This window comes from Chrysemys picta, chromosome 1 (assembly GCF_011386835.1).
Source record: "Chrysemys picta bellii isolate R12L10 chromosome 1, ASM1138683v2, whole genome shotgun sequence".
NCBI lineage: Eukaryota > Metazoa > Chordata > Testudines > Emydidae > Chrysemys > Chrysemys picta.
In genome coordinates, this window is record NC_088791.1 from 78375293 (window position 1) to 78391355 (window position 16063).

Here is a 16063-nt window from a genome sequence, read left to right on the forward strand (position 1 = left end):
TAGCATTTGGTTCAGACTGGTGAGCGGAGGGCCATTGTGAATGATCATTTTACATATAAACAGATAAACATTTCTTGCGTGAAAGAAAACCTTCCCTTCCCCCATTACCCCCCGCCTTTCCTGGTGTCCAATCCCTAGACACAGACATTAAGAACATAATTTTCAATGTATATACATAATTCCTTACACAACATCCATAGATGTGTTTTGCAATGATATTGATGACGACCAATGAGCCCATGCTTGTATTAAAAAGAGGTCACATGGCACTCTTGATGAACTAGAATATAAATACCAGACAAAGGAGATTTCTGTAACCCTCTTGCACCCCTTATGCCCACTGCCAGTTGGCATCAAGAGGTCTCTGGGTCACAAAGGTGAATGTATAAAATTATTTCAGACATTACAAGGGAAAAAATGTAATACGTAAAAGGGAAGAGGCCCTGGACATTAGTTGTGGTCCATGTCCTCTGACAAATATCTTTCAAATAGAGATACTAGAATGTGCTATTATTTGTGTTTCATAAAATGCATTTTACATTCAGTATTCTATCCACATTTTATTGCCATTTCATGGGAGTGGAGAGGAGATAGATTCCCCTTACAAGTCACTAAGTACTGGAAGGCATCCCTTGTACCTATAAAGTTCTGCAGAAATGTGAATGGACTTTCCTTCCAAGACCTGGCTGTATGGAGTTCTCCACACAGTCAGGAAAAGAGGCAACAGGCTAATCCCACAGCAATTTTAGTCTGAGCCTGCAGAGATTGAGAGGCCAGAGGAGCAGCAGCCTTTGATGAGGGTTGCCACACCATGGCTAGCCGCTTGGATGGAGGAGTTAGTGAGGACAGCCTCCTTTGATGACTTTGACCTCCTTGTAGACAGACTCACTAAGGAGCTGTCTGCATAAATCGTATCTGAGAGGAAGGAAACTCAGGAGAATACACCAACTGCTCACAGAACTCCTGCATTGAGATATAACAAGAACAACATGAGGGAAGCAAGGAGAAGGAACGTCAGTCACTGCTATGATCCAGCAGCAGCATCCAGAATCTAGAAGCTCTAGAAGTCAAACCGCCCTAAGACTAGGAGAGAGATCCTCAACAGGCCATCATCTTACTGTGAACACCAGTCTGAGAGACTGTTCTTGTACTTCAAGGGTGTGTTTGACCATGTAGCTCAGAACGACACGCAGCATCCAGGGTGCCTTCATCCTTTACCTGGGTTGACTATGCAGGGGACGAGACTTTATATCATGAGAAGTAATGACCGGACTTACAAAGACCAAAAACACAGCCCCAGGAAAAGATGGCATTCGTTATAACTTCCTGAAAAAATGACATCCTGGTTGCCTGGTATTAACTGCCATTTTCAACAAATGCAAAAAGTTCTCCTGTACGCCCAGCTCCTGGAAGAAGTCTATGAGGGTTCTTGTCTACAAGAAAGGCGAGCGAAATGACACCAGCAACTGCAGACCCATCTCTCCCTGTTCCACCATACACAAAACTGTATGCCAGTTGTGTTGCAGCTAGGATCACAGACTGGTCAATGAACGGAGGAGCCATCAGCTCCACCCAGAAAGGCTTCATGTAATGCGAAGGCTGCTACGAACACAATTTTGTCCTTCAGACTGCCATCCAAACTGCTGCCATGCCCTCCTGGCCATGGGCCATAGCGTGGCTTGACCTCACTAATGCTTTTGGATCAATGCCTCACCAGCACATTTTTGCCATGCTGTGAGAGTTCAGGATGTCTGAAAACTTTTTCCAACTGGTCCAGAAACTTTATGAAGGCTTCACCACCACTATCCGCTCCATGAAAGGAGAGATGCTGAAATTCCTATCTGTAGAAGTGTGAAGCAAGGCTGTTCCCTCAGCCCCATCATTTTCAACTTAGCCATGGAGCTGCTCATTTGAGCAATCTCCAACAATCTCGGCAGTTTTGACTTGTATGGCAACAGAGTGAATAGCCTGGCCTACACAGATGGTCTGGTCCTTATTTCAGACAACACTGAGAGTCTCCAACAAATGCTCAATGTCATGAGCCAGGTTGCCAACTGGATGGGACTCTGCTTCAATGACAAGAAGTGTGCATCCCTGCATATCAATGGCAGTAGAAGGGACGTTGTCCAGGTGACGCCATTTCAGATCCAGCGTGAACCCATGATCTTCCTCGAAGATGGGCAAGCATACCAACATCTTGGCACACCCACGGATTTCCGCATCCATCAGACATCTGAGGATGCCATCGCAGAGATCCTACGAGATGTGGCCAGGATCATCGACTCCTACTGTCACCAGGGCAGAAGATCAACATCTTGAATACCTTCCTGATCCCCTATATTTAATTTTTCCTGAGGGGATCTGCCGTGGCAAAGGTACCTCTTAACAAGGCAGACAACATCATCAGGCAGCTAGTGAAGAAGTGGATGTTTCTTCCTCAGAGGGCCAGCAATCAACCGGTGTACATCTCGCACAGGAAGGTTGATACCAATGTCCCTCGAATGGGCGATCTGTGAGATGTTGCAGTGACCACTCAGACCTTCTGAAATGCCCCGATGTCATGGCGAGGAACATCATGGAGAGTGCTATGCAGGATGTCATCAGAAAGTGAATCGCCAGGACCCCCTCCACCCAAGATGTTGCCACCTACATGAGCAGCTCACTGGAAGGCGAATTTGGAAGAGAGGGGGGAGACTTTGCTTCATTCTGGACTCATGCCCACAATGCTCTGTGATGAATGGAGAAGCATATTGGCTGCCACTGGATGTGGTATGAGGAACGTCAGGAGCTGGGAGTCCTGGTGCCATAGGTGAAGAATATAATCATCACTCCAAGAGCTAGAACCATGCTGGAGAGGACCCTGAAGGTTGCCATCCACTGCCAGTATGTGGAAAACCTGAAATGGAAGCTGGACCAGGGCAAGGCCTTTGAGGTGACATGCAAGTGAGATGCCAGCAACCACTTCTTCCCCGGGGGTAGCTTCACTTGTTTTGCTGACTGGCGGTTCATCCACAGGGCCCAGCTCAACTGCATCCAGCTTAATGGAGCCATTCGCCATGGGACTCGGGACAAGCGATGCAGGAAGTGCGGCTATGCCAACAGGATGCTACCCCACATCTTGTGTAGCTGCAAGTCCCATTCCAGAGCCTGGCAGCTGCATCACAATATCATCCAAGATCGTCTAGTGAGAGCCATCCCACCGCCCATGGGGAAGGTTGCTGTGAACTCCGCCATCCCTGGAATGGACAGCCAACTGCAACCACACGAGCAAATGTTGCAAGAATGCAGAATTGGTCAACACTACATTCAGCTGCTGCGGCAACTCATGGTGTTGTCCCTCAACCACCCGATGGCATCCGTCTACCTAGAACACATCACTGGACATTGGCAATACCAGGAGAGAAGAGCTGGACTGCCAATGAGAAGCAAAATTGGAAAGTAACTGAAATACTTCTTTGATGGATTATATCTAAGGGACAATCTATCCTAAATGCTCAATTACTGAGGGACAAATCTACACTTAGTCATATATTTGCTTTCTATAACCAACTCTCTGTATAACTTTTGATGAGTGATGTACCCAAATACTTGGATGCTAATATCTAAATTGTATCGTTAAATTTATTAATCTTATTTGGGTTATTGCGGATTACATCCTATACATATTGTATTAATTTTAAACCAACCTTTGTACTTTGGATAATTTAAGCACTATATCCAGATGTACAGTCTTTCCTTAACCTGTGTATTATATAATTTTAACATTAGCTTTAATAAAAAAAATAATTCTATGTCTGTTTATGTAATCAGTTACCAACAGTTGAATTCCAGATACCAGAAAGGTAAAAATCCAATTTTTAAGATATGATAATTCAGAAACCTCATCTTCTTTTGTACTTTAACAGTGTAGACTGAACGATTTTTAAAACCATTTTAACCAGAACCACAGTTCAGATTAAAATCATTTTATCATGATTTGCCTGGTCAACATGGATGAGGCCAAACAGTGTTAGAACCTCTTTCAGCATGCACCTTTCTAAAATACGTTTTAAAGTTAAACCCTGTTCATTTGAAAGCTGCTTCAACAAAATTTGGCCCTGCCCACCCTGACCTAGTAAACCAAAAATACTTTATTTTAACCTGAACTATAGCCAAACTGTTGGAGAATGATTTGGTTATCGCGGTTAAAGTACAAGTGAAAATGGAGCCCCAAAATTGCATATCATGGCTGTCTATGGTCTCAGTCTTCAATTGTTTATATAATTTTCTGAGTATGGGGGAAAACATTTCTCCCGCATTTTATTCAATAAAGGACATTCCTGTGTGCATATGTCCCAGGATATACCGGTCACATTATTTCAATTACTTATGAAACCTCACTACTTCAAACACAAAAATTAATTTACGACAGGCTCTCACTCTTGAGATTGTAACCCCTTACTTAAAGTAAAAAATGTTCATGTCTGCCTTTACATTTACTATAAGAGTACAAATAGATCAATGACAAACCTATGCACTTTATTTCTGTGTTTCAAGAGATTGACAGAGAATACCTGACCTTTAAGGGAAGGGTGTGCAGGGACTGGGGGAAATGAACATTTTCAGGACCTCGAGACCCCCTGATTGCCATTTGGTATCCCTCTGGGGGTCCCCAACCCTGACATAGAAATACCGATCTAAGATGTTTCTGTTATACTCCAGCAACAGAAATGTCTCTCCATCAGAAATCCATATTTCTGACCTGAGATTTAACTACAGGGGAAAATGTGCAGTCCTGGGTTGAACCAGCCATCTATTGCTATCAGAGATTTTGAGAAAGGGAATGTATATTCCTTAACACCCCAGACAGAGATGCAGCAGCAGACCAGAGCAACCTCTAATTCCTTTTAGACTCCTATATGTACTCAATGTTTAAATAACTAAAAAAAAATATGCTAGCTACTAATTACAATGTTGGATGACACTGGTAGAAAGAAAACTAAAAGCATGTCCTGTGTTAATTGTCTGAATCACTTGAAAAAATGCTAACAGATTTTACACTGAGGCAATTACTATTGCAGGGAGAAAACAAATACTGGTACAAAAATAGTATTAATAAAGTTTAATTTATTTGTGTTCAGTTATTTCAAACTTGCCTGCACCTTTACTGATTATTAAGAAATACAATTTTTCGTTTGCATGCTGCTTAGAGAATATAATAGGAAAATGCTTATGTTTTAGTTGCTTATTTAATTTTATATCTTTAATATTTTCAAACTAATTGAAGAATTGCCTAGGAGATCTCTGTTTTCTGTCAGCCAGGGATAAGCCAAGATATATCAAAGAAGATGGAGGTTTTAGACAAAGGAGGTATCAAGTGTATTTACATTGGAATGAAGCTTTGTAGTTTCTATTTCGCATTAACATTCTATATTTGCTTTTATACTATGTTTGGAAAGATGCATATAAATGTTAGTTATTGTGATTCATTTTTTGTATAACATATTCAATAGGCGTTTTTAACTGCAAATTGTAAATGTATTGAAAATGGTAATGTATACATCTAGGAGCCATTTGGTCAAAAAGGCTAACAGCCACACAATTGTACATTTTTTCTTCTCCAAGGCACCATTTGGGTCTAGATATAGTTTCTATCTTAAGAAATCAAATTTTCTACAATATTTAGGTTTGAGGAAAAAGATCTCACTGTGTAAAAAATGTAAAGATGTTCTCTAGTCAGGCTCAAAGAGGTGTGATGCTTCAGGATGCGTTATCAGAACTATAAACTCAGTCATAAAAGTGCCTCTTCTTTGAAAAAGAAAATCCTCAAGTTAAACCCACACAAAAAGAACTATCCTTATTAAAACTGATTTCTTTCAAACTCTCCAAAGTCCTCATTCTTCAAATGTTAAGGAGAACATTTATGGTTGGGAAATGTTTTGTACAATACCTTTGTTACTTGTAATTCATGTTTCCACTTAAAAGTGGACAGCTTTTGTTGTTCCTCAAAGGCTTAAGATGTCATAACCTTCTTTTGAGATGTATATTTGCAAAGCTGGCCAGAAACTATAATGGGCCCTATAGATTTACTCTAGTTGTGAGCTCAACTGTAAAAAATATGTCAAAGTTTATAAGATGTCACAATAACCTATAATAATAAATGGTGATGGGAAAAGGTAGGAAAAGGAGATAAACTAAATTAATCAGAACAAAAGAGCCTACTCATATGGTTCAAGGACTATGTTAAAATCATGCTTGGTAAAAACAGATGTACAACCAGAAATTAATTAACCAAAAGGGGTGTGTCACATATTTCCCCCCTCACTCCCTTTTCGGTTTTTAAAGAAAGACTTGGTGGATGGGAAACAGAAAGAACAGATGGAGGCTACTGAAGAGAGTTTCAGCATCATAGCTTCCACTGCCACCATCTTCTTCATTCTCAGCCTGAAGGATGCCCTGACCAAACTTGGCCAGGGAGAGGGATCCAGATGACATTGTCATCTCTACCAGCATGAGAGGAATCCCAACCACCACCTGAGATGAAATGAGATCAGACTTAGCAGCAGCAGCAACAGCTCTAGCCCATCTCAACAAACACATTCTCTTTTCCCCAAAAGGACAGTTATTGCCATTTTTGATACAATCTAAGATTGTCAAAAAGGTGGGTTTTCTTTCTAAAATGTTCTCCAGCTAAGGATAGAGGGAACAAGAAATGTTAAAATGAAAGTCTTACTTAATACTTTACATTTCAAATATTTTAACTGTTTCTCCTTCTTTTCTGTATCTGTAATAAAAGGTTTAAAAAAATGTTAATGATGTGTTTGCCATGGTACTAAGCAGGCTAACTTTCTGTATACCAAATCCTGAACCTTGTTTAACACTGTTTAATGTTGGACAATGACAAGTTTCTGTTAACACCTTTGGGCCATATATGCCATCTAAATTAATTCAACATGCCCCATGAAAACAATGTAATCCCCAATCAGGATGAAAAGTCAGAAACATTGAATTTTTCACAGGAAAGGATTCCCCAAAAAATACATTCTGGTTTTCCCAAAACAGAATTTTTCAGTTTCTTGCCTAGAAGGATCTTGTCAATTTCACTTTCTGCCTGCAGAGAGAAAAAGCCAAATTGACAAGAGTTTTCAAGGTAGGTAAATAGGGAGCAGTCTTTTTAATTTTCCGAGTGGAAACATATTATATATATATATATATATGTGTGTTGCAAAATTGAAATATTCACAGATTATTTCTGTTTTGTAAAAACCAGCATTTTCCAAAGGAAAGTCATTCTGACAGAAAATTCCTGAGCAGTTCTACTCTAGTCTATATATTTTTGGTGAGAAAATTATTTGGAACTCAACAATGTAGAACACCTATTTCTGCCCCATGCTATGCAGAGAAAGTGAAACATTTACTTCATTTCTGCAGTCTTGATTACAGACTTCCATATTGTAGATGTTATCTGGCAAACAGAGGCACAAACAGAAGGTAAACACAAGAATTAATGAATATAAAAACAAATTAACAAAGAAAACAACCATCTGCCCCAGAAGCTCTTTAATTTTACAATCAAGCTGTAATAGTGGGCATAAAAACACCAGTGTATTTGAGTGAAAAATGTAGAAATCGAAGATTTAAAAACTAAAAGGATATGATCTCAATAATACATTTTGAAATAAATATTGCAATATGTCTACTGAATAACTATACCATGGATCTGTACCATTATACTTTAGTTCTTCACTAGCATATTTGTGTTACAGACAGAAATACAAACACTGGACAAACATACAAGTTTATTGATTTCCTACATAATCTTACATGTAATCAGTGTAATATGCTAATCATTGTCTGACTTCAGTAATGTTATCAGGACATTTTTATGCTGTCTAGTATATTGCATTTGCTGGAATGTGAATTTAGGTAACATCTAACTATCAATGCATTACAGCCTGGATTTTCAGAGATTCCATTTAAAATCTTCTTGAATATTTTTCAAGTTCAAATTCTCGAAATTGGACTATTACCCCTGTAATTCATGTGCACTTGAAATGTTTTCACATGGTGGCACAAACTGGAGAGTAAGAGACCGGTGTCTGCCAAAATTTGCATATAGCAAAAGAGGAATGTGGGTTTTGGTATATCCTGGAAAGTCTGCCTTCCATAGACTTTTTGAAGGAGGGCTCCTAAATGTAAAAATACTTTGGAACACAAATATTTTGTACTAGAGATTGCACTTAAAACTGCCTACAGCAGAGAAGCCACCAACTCTCATTGCCTCAATAGAACAGCCATTTCACACCCAGCAGCCAGTGAGTCAGTCATTTGTCAGCAGTGCATAGCTGCTTGACCAAACACCATCATGGCTGGGGTAGGAGGAAGACCCCCACAATCCTCATGGATAGCAGAGAGACTGACTATATCCTCACTGCTGGAGCTACTATACATCCATTTTCTTCCTCAGTATGCCACAGGAGCATCACCTGCCAACATGAAAGTGAGACGAACTATTCAGAACCCCTTCTGAGAAGTTACAGTTAGACAGAACAGAGCTGCATGGGGGCTGGATAGGAAGAATAGTCTTTCCTAATAGGAATTGCTGAGAGAGTGGCTAGGGAAGAATATCTTTCTTAACAGAAACCTAATTTCTGAAGGAGAAAACAAGATAAGCCTCACACTCCTTCTAAATAATGCACCACACCACAACATCAAAATGGATTTCTCCTCTAAAGAGAAAGTGCCCTTTATCCTGTGCTAAAAGCCTCTAAGTGCCTGGGAACGTGGAGCAAATACAGCTCCTGAGCACAATTCCAGGAGTATATCAGGCTAAATATGTTAATGAGGAAATTACATATGCACCTATTGCATACGTAAAAGCAAAAAATTGACGCAAGCACAAAACTTAACAGTAAAGAACATCACCATCTTAGGCCAGGCACAATTTCATTAGCGCCACACTACATGGGTGAGATTTTTCAAAAGCACTTAGCATTTACCTATCTCCGTTCCTATTTCAAGAGATGGGGAGATGACAAAGACCATTTCTGCAGGTGAAAAATAGAGAACGGTGAGGATGGTTATGGGCAGAGCTTTTATAATCATAGTTGGAGTATCAGGCCTACAGACTGACACAGAAGAATCCCTCTAACAGTTAAGTTGTTTTAGAATTGGGACCTGACCAAAAGTCACGTAAAGTGACTCCTGCAATGGAGATCTGCAGTGTCAATTTCAGTGAAGGAGATATTTCATTTCAGATTATTTGAATGTTGGGCAAAAATTTTGAGCTAATTTTGTTCCAAGCCAGATGAGCCATTCTTAATAATTACGTTCACTCACTACCAACATGGGCCACATTAGCATGGACAACCCATAAAAGGAAACGCTCTTTATATTATTTGAACACTGGAGATTTGAGTAGGCACTTTGAAATAAATAGAAATAATCAATGATTTAAAACATTTTAATAGTTGTATTAAAATTAATCTCAAATAAAAACCATGAGCTTCATCTAGGAAAAAAGAAAGTATTAATTTTAGAAATCTGTCGTGACTGGGAAAAAACACAGTAATGCAGTTTCTAAATTCTAATTCTATTCTTAACTCACTCTGTATATCAGCTGTACTTACTGGAGTTGATTTGCTCTATTTGAGTAATGGAGGAAGTAATTTTACATACTAGATGAGCTACGGTACTTAAGCATAATGGAATGAGATAATGATGGAATTTCAGATGTAACTGAGTATTGTGACTAATTGTTTTGAAATCACAAAGTAACTGCATTTTGAGAAAATACAAAAGTTTCTCTTTTTTCTTTAAAAATATCTGTTTTTGTATCAAGATACTGTAGTTTGAATAGTTTCTGTGTATTCTCCTATAGTTATGTTTATACATGAGGAAAGATGGTCCAGTGGTTAGGGTACCAGCCTAGGACTTGAGAAATCCAGATTCAATTCCCTCCCTGTGCCTCAGTCCTTCATCTCATTTACATACATTAAAGATTGTGAGTGGCAGTGGCCAAAAGATGGAAATCCTTTATCATGAAAGATTTTGCATTTCCCCCTCTCAAAATTTGGGGAGACTGTCAGAAAGTTATTTTATTTTACCAGCTCTAACACTACAGCAATGGGGACCATATATGTCCCTTCGATAAATATGGCTCACTGTAGGAAAAGTATCCTTTGGCATTCTGTTAAGTAATTCTTGAATATACATGCTAACTGAATATCATTAAGCTGCCCATGGTTAATCTATTTTGTTCGGTGTACTGTTTCAACATTAGTGTATGTTCTTGACGGTGGAATTGCTTCCATAATAGTTCCCTCTCCTCCCCCACATACTAGAGGCTCTTTCTGATGTAGCCAGGACTTCCTGTCTATTTAGTAGTATGGGACGTACAGCGTGATCACAACCTGTTTATCCCAAGGATGAAAATCCATTTGTGTCACTTATCAGGGGCATCCAGATCTAGTGGTTGGAGCAGCAAGCTGCCAGGGCTACTGATTGGAGCTGAGCCAAAGGCTGGGACTCAGAGCCCAAGGCCAGCGTCTGGATCCAGAAGTCAGAAACCAAGCAGGGCTGGAGTGAACGGGAGCAAGGCAGGAAGAGGGCAGGCACAGGAGTGATCACAGCTGCAGGAATAAGTATTGAACAGCTGCTGGCCTGGTGCTGCTGCTGAGAGGCACCACTAGGCCTGTTAGGGCATCTGGATAATCAGGGTGTTCAACTGTAGGTCAATTAGCTGGTCCCAGGCTCAGCTGAAGGCCCTGATTTCTGACAATGTTATTCATTTTCTTTGAGTTCTTTTGTCCAAATGATGGGTCGACTACTCCTAATTTAACTGGAGAACGTCATCCTGAAAACATTAACCAAATACACGGACACAAGGCAAGTTTGCAATCCAGGTTTAAAAATACAAACCACACAAACACAAACCTTACGCCCTCTGTGAATTGAGCCAATCAATGCTACCAGAGGAGCAAACCTGTCTGGTGGTATCGAATGAAGAACTGCCATGTTGCTCCAGGCAAAACTGTTCCAGTTAATGGGAGACAATGAAAGAATATATCCAAGGCAAGACTGGATTAAGGTAGTGGTGCCTAAGGCCTTGGGGTAAATTTGGGGTCATACTTCTTAAATACCCCAAATTACACACTCTGGAAGAGTCTCAAAACTGGGGAATAGAGTTCAAAATAGCCATGCTGTCTTTCCAAACCAAAATGAAAAAATAAACAAACACTAAAGAAGGCAGTCCCCTGTCATTCAGTAAGAAATAATGATCTTTTTTAAAAAATGCCTTTGAAAAAATGCACATTTTAAGTAAAATATAGATTTTACAGTTAATCTGTAGGAGCTGGAGAATAGAGCCAAAATTAACACCTTGGGCTTTAGACAGCTGAGCCTGTGGATGTGTTTTTGCTTTGAATTTCAGATTTTTCACTTTTGACTCCCACACAGACCTTTGCTGACTGTGTCTCAACACAAGACAGCCCATTTTCAAAACTCAATTTGAGATTATACTGATTTATATGTAGATTGACAATGTGTTTTGTTTTTTAATTCCTGCATCGTTATCTTTTGCAAATGAAAACCAGGTTAGTATAGATGGACTAAAGCTGAGGTGTTTATTCTGCTTTTACTCAGTCCTTATCCATTTAGACCCCCAATGAAAGCAGGATTTGGTTCTGTCTCTCGGACAACTTAAATCATTGCAGCACGTCGATATAATTGTTGAAATACTAGGATTCTGGACTCACCTAGCTGGCTAGTGACATTGCAGTGCTTTGTCACATGTGATTGCAGTTCAAAAATAGACCCACTCAAACCATCTAGACATGTCGCTTGTCTGTACATGGCAAGTTAGTGCGCAGCAAGCCAGGGGGTGAATCGACGGCATGCCAGCTTGCTGCAAAGTAGCATCTTGTGTCAACTCTGCTGCAGTGCAGTGAAAGTCCTGGAGTGCAGCTTGGCTTACTACAAACACTCGCAGTCCAGATCTTTCAGAGTGCCGCAGCAGTGTCCACACAGGACATTACTGCACGGTAAGATGGTGTGCAGTAGAGTCACACCCTGTCTTGACACAAAAACTTGCTGTTTAGATAAGCCCATAGAATGCTTTGACGACAGCCCATCCTAGGTGAGTAAATAGTAGAGCTGGGCAAATATCACAAAAAGTTTGTGTATTTGCTCAAATTTATAAATACATTTGCTTCAGTCTGCCATGCTTATGCCCCTGTGTGTGTGTTCTTTCTACAAATGTTGAGTAATTGAGTTTTGAGTGCTTATAGGAAGTAAATTTTAAGCTTGCACATTCAGTACTCACAAGCTTAACATACATCCAGGATTATTCACAGTGTAACTGGTATATGTTTATAGGGGATGAGACTATTCAATACAGCAGGGACTACAGCAGTCCCCAGAACCCAAGCCAAACAGTTTTCTCATAATATTCTTCAAATCTGGGATCATGCATGCACCATAGCTTTGTGTGTATGTTACATTTAAATCCGGAACCAGTGCAACACATTTTACACCAGAATAATTTTTTTCCCAAAAAATGAAGCCTTAGGTAAAGTGTGTGTGGCCAAGAAGATGATTTAAGTTTTCCTAATTCTATTTATCTCCTTGTGATATTCAAACCCAAAGAGGATTATTCAAGTCTCTCTCTTGTTTACAGGAATTACACTCAGCCAATCAGAGAACAGAAACAATGCCACAAGATTTATGAGACCAACCTCATAAAAAGCAGTCTGAATATCCACATGAAAAAAATATACATAAAAATTAAAGGAAATACTTTTGTTGCCAAGACCATTAATACATTGCAAAATATGTTTGCCCTATATGGGTTCTTTGAAGGTATCATTTCATATAGGGATTTTCAATTTGTTTCTATGGAATTTCAAATATTATTCAGAAGAAATTCAGAATATTTTATACCCACACTAAATATGCAGCTTATCACCCAGCAACAAATAGGTTAGCAGAATACTTCATGCATACATATTAGCACATAGGAAGGCAGACCCCTTCAATAGTGTGCTCAAAATAGTCTATCATACAGGTCTATACCAGAGTCAAACAAACCAAAAAACCCTAAGCAGTTATTTTTGTAAACAAATTATGAATTAGATATGATTTACCTAGACCAGATTTAGCAAAAACCAGGTTAAAAAGGTAAAAAATAAAGAATCTATAACAGGGGATTTTACCAAGACTTTGAGATACAAAGTTACAGGGGAAGAAGGATTTGGAGAAAAACTGGTTGCCAGGAAGGAACTGGGACCACTCACATGTCTGTGAGAAGTAAAAGGGGAAATAATGAAGAAACATACTACAAGTTGTTGCAAGATAGAGGTTTAGAAAAGGAAAAAATAATTGAAATTGAAGTTTGGTAATGTCATTACTAAGAAAAATGGTTGTGCTTTATCTTAGTCTAAGAGATTATGCAATTTAAAATGTTGCTGTAGAAAGTGAATCTCAAAGTACAGATAAGGAACTAGAGAAGGAGCAAATATCCATCCTGTCATGCATGTTTAACCACAATCTAAATGCAGATATCCAAGAAAACTGTCATTGTTGTAGCATTTGTGTGCAGAGTTTTGCAGCAATATTGATCAGTACAGATTGTTGAGACACCCAGTATGGGCTCTCTGCTTGGGACTTCATTTTTGTTCTTTCTTGCTTTGTTCTCTCTCTGCAGACAACAGCCTGAGTGAAAGGACTAGTTTGCTCTTTGCATATGTTTCTTTCTAAGTGCCTTCATTCTTGCAGGCTACCAAGTCTGGGATGGAAAAGAAATATGAATATATCCCCAAAGAGTCCTGAAACATCAGACAGGGATCTATGTGGACTCTCTCTCCTAGGACATGCAACTACATATATATTTGACTGGCTTGTTTATTTAAGATTCACGATCTCTTTCATTCAGACCACTGGAGAAATGTTTACGTGGGTATAAAATATTCTGATTAATAGATACTTGAAATGATCCAGCTAAATATTTGAGAAAAAAAGAATACTGAAAAAATTCTCATTAAAAGAAATTATTCACCTGTTTCTATTATTCACTTCTGTTATGAATGGTAGAGAGCTCAGATATAGTGAATGGACACTTTTTCATTTAGTATGATTCAAAGGCAAATAGATGCAGGAATTTCTTCAAAGAAACAAACGTAATCTAGGAAATCATAGTGATTCATGACTTGGAAACCTTCAGATTTTCCAGAAGGCATTAATGTATTCTAGACAATAGTGTTACATGGAAGGAACTCTCGTAAGATTTCAGAGTGGTAGCTGATTGTTTTTGTTATGATCCATTGTAAAATCATAACCCATTCACTTTCTGCAGTTCACATGTTTGCTCACAGGAATAGCTTATGACACAATGCATTTCACAGTGTTTGAAACTGGCCCAAGTGTAGATGAGAGGAAAAGACATAAGCTTTTCTTACAATGACGACACCATCTTTGGTTAATAGTTTGATCCCACTATCAAACTTAACAAATTAGACCATCATTCATATTATATATAAAACATAATTGACTAGTAAAAACAAGGGGGAAAAATAAGTTTTCACCAGAATCACTGGTTGAATTTTTCACTGTGGCGAAAAGCAGTTTCTCCATACTGAAAATAGCTTTTGTTTCCAATTAACTTCTCCCTATCTTTGTCAGGTGGACTATATAATGGTAAGTCAGGACTTGTAAGCTTCATAGACCCAAGCCCAAAGCATTAATTGTAAAATGAAATATCATTGCTGGTATGTCTTTTAGCTCCTAGGGAGACTCATTCTGTTTCCTTTTTTGATCTGTCAGATGTTCCATATCCTTGCAGCGTTAATTTAAGCTAGGGATGAATGAACTAGCTCTGAATAACATGGGTCAAATCTCAACCTAATGCTCCAACTCCACTGACCCCAAATGTGTTCCTGTCCTCCCTGAAATTCATCTCAGCAGGTCTTGCATTTTTTGCTGTCCTGACTTTTTCCCCTTGCTCAAAATCTTATGAGTTTCCAAAAGTCAAAGGTGATCTATTATGAGTCCTAGGTGACAGTCCAAAACAATGTAGAATTTGAAGAGAACAGGCAGTCCCCTGTAGCAAGTGGCCTGAACGTGAAAGACCCTCCCTCTCCATCTCAACTGAGATGCTTAAGGAACTGAGGCTCATTAACTTGTTTCAAGTCAGGGAGAGAGGTGGAGAGTGGTGTGTCTGTCGTATGGAGTTAACAAAAAGGATCAAATCAACTAGAAGAATTTGGTTCAGTTAGGAAGGATGGACCTTTGAAGTTGCAGATACCCATTCATAAAACTTTCCATGGCTTATCGAACCCACCCCCCACCCACCCACCAGCAGCCCTGCCTATCAACTCCTCCACCTCCCTCCTAGTACCTCTAGCCCACCATGATCAGCTGTTTTGCAGCATGCAGGAAGCACTGGGAGGGAGGGGGAGGACCGGAGATGGGGGGCGCTCAGGGTAGGATTGCCAATTTTGGCTGGACGTATTTCTGGTGGTTTCCTCACATGACAATCTTTAATTAAAGATTCATCTTTATTTCCTGGAGACTCCAGAGCAATCCTGGAAGGTTGGCAACCCTAGCTCAAGGGAAGGGGTGGAACTGGGTGGGACGAGGCAGGGCAGGGGTGGGGCCTGGGGCTGAGCAGAAGTTGAGCAAAGGAAAAAGCCAGCACCTGTGGCAGGAACAATATATGTAGCAGGAATCTATGTGAGGAAAGGAGGGACAAAGCAATCAAAGGGCCATAAGATGCTTTAAAAATAAGGTGTCTGACAGTAGGGGCTATTACCTCTGAATGGAGTATCTCCTGACAGACATCGGTGGGAGAAAGAGACGAGGGGCCGGAATTCTCCTCAGTCAGAGCACATAAGTGAAGGGAGGTGGGGTTTTCTTCAGCTGACCACCTGATCAAAAAAAGACAATTTTGAAAGGGATTTATAAAGGGTTAAGGACTCCTGATGTCTCCTTGCAGCACAAATGTGCCCCTGCCGGTCCCACCAATCATTCCACAAATATATTTTCCATGGAAAACTACCTTTGTCAAGGGCTTTTTTTATAGAAAGGCTTC

The 16063-nt window shown here is 39.7% G+C and overlaps 1 protein-coding gene across 13 annotated transcripts in view; it reads right to left on the reverse strand.

Annotated features, from left to right (window-relative positions):
- MGAT4C (MGAT4 family member C) overlaps window positions 1–16063 on the reverse strand; it is a 631037-nt gene that overhangs the window by 482864 nt on the left and 132110 nt on the right. For 10 of the 13 annotated variants that reach the window (XM_065560056.1, XM_065560038.1, XM_065559999.1 and 7 more), the window contains one exon: window positions 15785–15899. The exons of the other annotated variants lie outside the window; for them this stretch is intronic. The gene's annotated coding sequence lies outside the window, so the exon portion shown is untranslated. The remainder of the gene's footprint in view (window positions 1–15784; window positions 15900–16063) is intronic. 13 annotated transcript variants of the gene reach the window in all.